Source organism: Parasteatoda tepidariorum, chromosome 6, assembly GCF_043381705.1.
Source record: "Parasteatoda tepidariorum isolate YZ-2023 chromosome 6, CAS_Ptep_4.0, whole genome shotgun sequence".
NCBI lineage: Eukaryota > Metazoa > Arthropoda > Arachnida > Araneae > Theridiidae > Parasteatoda > Parasteatoda tepidariorum.
The window spans coordinates 93,411,374-93,416,441 of NC_092209.1; positions in this window are offsets into that span (position 1 = coordinate 93,411,374).

A 5,068-nucleotide genomic window follows, 5' to 3' on the forward strand; every position below is an offset into this window, starting at 1 on the left:
ACACCTAATTCGGTGGATGATCCCCATTGAACAGTTGACTTGCTACTTGTGACTGCGACCTTATCCACCTCTTCGCACTGTAGCTACTCAGTCTCGATCACACAAAGCGTACAACATATACACTCGACTGCTAATGGCAACACAGGTGCGACCACGACCGTGAACTCAATACAGCCCTCGCGATCAACACTCAAAAGTACGGTGATCTTAATGCAACTCTTCCAGCTTTTCACAAAACAGCAATGAATCCACTAGTAGGATCCACTCATCGATTTCTATCACAGTTATAATTCTGTTGGGGGAGTACTGTAGTGTGTCTACCACAACAAAAATACGATTCCAATTCACTAGTATATAGGACATGTTAAATCGATTCTAAGGTGGGGTACCTTTTTATAGATGAAGGTTGGCATTGTTGAAGTGATTCTCCCCACATTGGTGACCCGGAAGTTCAAAATGTAGAGAAAACATGAAAAAATTACAGAACAATGAGAAAAGGGAAAAAGAAAGATTATAATGATAAAAATAATGAAAACCAAAATAAAAAAATGATGAAAAACCAAAATAATAAAAAAATAAATAAGAAACAAAAACAAAAATAATAAAAATAATAAATAAAAAACCAAAACAAAAATAATAAAAAACCAAAACCAAAGACAAGAAAATAAAATAAAAGGAAGAAAAATAAATAAATAAAAATCCGGAAAATAAAAGATATAATATATTCATCAGCTCTCATTTCGTTTTATGTTTCATTCTGTTTTTTCCCTACATTTTATTTTCTGTTTTTACGTGATGCTTTTACTTAATGTGTTCTATTTTATCTGTTGTACATTTTTTTGTAAAACTTATTTTGAATGCCCAAAACACACTATTATATTGATATATTTTGCTTTGACTATATTGATACAATATTAGAAAGCACTCTTTTTTACGGATATAATCGTGTGAGCTGATGAAACATATCTTTTACTTTCCGGATTTTTATAAATTTTTTTCCTCCTTTTATTTTATTTTTTTTCCATCCGGATTTTTATTATTATTATTTCTCTTTTTCACTTTTCTCATTGTTCTGTAATTTTTTCCATGTTTTTTCTACATTTTGAACTTTTGAACTACATTTTAAACATAGAAGGCGTAACCCCTCCAAACATACAATAAAACTACACCACTGCTGTTTTATACCTTCATTTTAAATCCCACGCATTGAGTGGAAAAATTTTAGAGAATAGATTTCAAAACTTGTTACAAGATAAAAATACTGAGATCATCCATAAAAGATGTCAGTCTATTACTATATTTACTAATAGTCTTTGTTTGTTCTTGAAGTTGTAAATAGTTAGAAGCCTTTCTTTATTTACTATTGTTCTGGTTACTCAATGGAGTGGATTAAGAGAGTGTGTTATTTATCACAGCTAAATGACACGAAAGCATTTATCACGAAACGGTGGCTCAGCCAATGTAAACAAATATATACTTTTTTTGAGGAAACGCTTTTTTTCTTAATCTTTTGACTCATAAGAAGAAAAAAAATTTCGATCGTTTTATGGTAAGAATTTTTTAATAAAATGTAGTTGGTATATAAAAAGTAAATTTTTAATAAAAAAAGAAAAAATATCTACAAAAAAGTAGTATTTGTGTGAAAATGTTTTTCCATGAAAATTCAAATTTATCTCGATAAGGGCAACTGCTTAGGGACATTAAAAAATATCGAAATTTAATTCCAATGCTTCGTTTTCTGTTCCTATGTTGGGAAAGCTACCGTAGTTTTACATCGATTAAAATATCATATTTTTATTTGACACTAAGTTAAATATAGTTACTAAATCAGTTCTTTTTTCTAATGAAATGCTTGAATTCTGTTTTATCTGGAACACGAACAGCAAATTCAACATATTCGGGGAAATGCTTTGTTTTGAATATTACTTTTTTCCTACCATCGTTAACTTAATTACATTATTAACATAATAACCTGATATTGGCAACTGAGAACAGTGTATTAGTATCATCACGTGGAAAGTGATGCAAACCCTGATACATGCGTCGTTTAATCACCGGGGGGGGGGGGGGGNCCGGGGGGGGGGGTGGCAGGCGTTGAATCGATAGTCGATAGTATTCGGATGCTGTTTTTACGATCCATTTAATAAAATAAATGTCTGATTCAGCCGTATCTGATCCGTGTAACTGACATGAAGTTCCAATTTTTAACAGTAAAAAATAATCTTTCATTTAGAAATGCCAGAAGTCTCACAAGGCCCACGTTGTGAAGCGGACCTGAGAGCGAAAACATTAATCATTATATATATATATATATATATATATAATTTTTTTTTTAAAAAANTGTGAGGAGTTAAAGTGAGGAGTTTCGTTTCCATCGCTCTAAAGCATGTTTTCAAAAGGTGATCAGCGGTCGTGGCTTACAATCGAGGTTGCCCGTGGCAAAAATGCAACAGAATGCTATCGAGGATTAGTGGAAGCCTTTGGAGCAAATGCTTTACCATATAGGACAGTAGCACGATGGATTCAAGCATCTCGTCTTTTTTCGTCATTAAGCCTTTTCACAACATGCTTTAGAGCGATGGAAACGAAACTCCTCACTTTAACGCCACACAACAACTACCCTTCTAAGCTAATCGACTTTTTTTTTGCACTCTACACATATACAATAGCCCCACCTCACAGCTCCCATATCTAATTTGCGCATGCCCGTCCTTCTGTGAGTTTAAAGGTTAAGTTGCCACTATTTAATTTACAATATATATATATATATATATATATTGTTTCTGCGGCGCGCAACTAAAACCGGTTTGCACTTGTTTACGTTAGTGTATCATTTGTTAAAATTAGACGATACATAATATAAATGAGACGATATATTATATAAATATAGAATATTTATTATATCAGGTATTATATTGGTTTATTATAATAATTAGACTAAATGATTAGATGCACTGTTTAATAATGACATGATTTGCACGAGTTTATAGGCAATACTTTTATATTTAAACATAAATGTAATGGGTTTTTATTTAGGACATTTTTTATATACTTCCGAATTGTATATATTTTTAACGTCTTGAGTTACAATTTTTAACCAACTGATACACGAACGTGAACAAGTGTAAACCGGTTTCAGCCGCGTAAAAATAATAAAACAAATAACATTACGAATCTATTTTATAACAGTGAATAAACACCCTTTCGCTTAGAAAGGTTTGAAGTTTCACGAGGTTCGCAGCGAAGGTGAAAAGCCATTTTTGAATAATACACACAAAGTAAATAATTATTGTATCCGCGAATCCTCGAGCAGGTGGTGCTTGCTAAATGACATTGTATAGTGTGCGTGCGTTCCCTTGATCTCCATATCCGGCTCCTTCGTGTAGGGGAAAGTTGTGCGACTGAGAACCCACCGCGGATATGAAACGATTTGATGCGAGATAAAGACAACCATTCGAATCACTGACAAAGAAAAACATTTTCCCCCCACTTATTAAGATCATTCATGCTTTATTATGAATATAAATTTAATTCAAAAGTGAAACATCTGGACACTAGGTGAGAGACAACTTTATAACTATGACAACCGTTAGTTTCCCTCAATCAGGAGATGTCCTTCTCAAACTGTTGATCATTCAGATTATGCATACATTTTCAATGAGAAGACAGCTGATTTATATATTTTTTTAATAACTCGCAAAGTAAATGCGCACACGCTTCTCATTTTAATCTGTTTGACAACGGATATACAGTCAAACCCCGTTATAGTGAACATGGTTTATAGCGAACTCCCGGATAAGGTGAATGAAATGTTCGCTCCCGTGCCTTGCTATACAAATAGAATATAATTTTTTTGTGGATAGAGTCAGTCAGAAGAAGAGGGGAGATCAAATATTATCAACTTTCTTCTGTCTTCGGCTGATTTTTTGTTTCTTCATTTTTCGGTCATTTTGAAATTTCTACACAAAATACATAGACCGATTTTTAAAATCATCTTTTGAGTGAAATGTAGTCACAAGCATTTTTTCTTGTTTGTTTCTTCTATCTCAGTTTCCCATCCCCAGATGTTTTGTAAGCAAGACGAAGGGTCATAAAAAATAAAATTTAACACATTTTTTGTTACTACATATTGTTTTTTATTCATTTATTTTTTATTTCTTTTCATGGGTCATTTATTTAAATAATATGCAATAAAAGGGAGCAGTTCGGAAAAATGAGTTAAAATTTTTTGCTGTACGGATATAATGAACTCCCGGTTATAGTGAACCGAAATGTCGGTCTCATGAAGGTTCACTATAGAGGGGTTTGAGTGTAATATTTTCTCAACGACTTTGTGCGTATATAAACGTGACATAAGGATTTTTGTTTCTAAACTCAACAGTCTGAGCATACGCATCGACTGCGATTCATGAAATTGAGAAACACGCTCCCTTTTATAAATATTATAAAACTTTAGCTTTGAAAAAAAAAATTAAGAAAACGTAACATGTTCCATTTTATCATTCCTTCAGTAGATTTTGGAAAGTATTGAAATATAATCAAGTGTATTGAGTACATTATTCAAATTATGGATCGCAATCAAATCACGTGCTAATGTGTGTTTGAGCTTTATCGCTTACGCGTTCAACATCCACCGTTTTTATATCCAAGAATCATGACTTGTACTAGGGTTTTGAGGCTGTGCTTACCGTGTGTGCTATGGAACAGAAAACTTTCGATGGACCAAAAGTTATTTGACTTCACATCTCGAGGATTTTTATTTCGAAACAGTATTTGAGTCGCGAAGGTTCAGGGGATAGAGCGTTCGCCTTCCAATGAGACAAACCGGGTTCGAATATCTGTCGATACAAATTCCGCATCTGACTTGCACCGACCACAGTGCTGACGGGAAATATTCTCAGTGGTAAACGGATCATGGGTTAGAGTTCCCTTGTCTTCTCCATGTAACTCAAGCGCGGGTTAGCTCCACCACGAATTTCACCCATTTCACTGCACTCCGTTAATTCCAGGTTTTAAGCAACCACGGTTTGTGGTGTCAGAAATATCTAATATTATGTATTGGAGAATT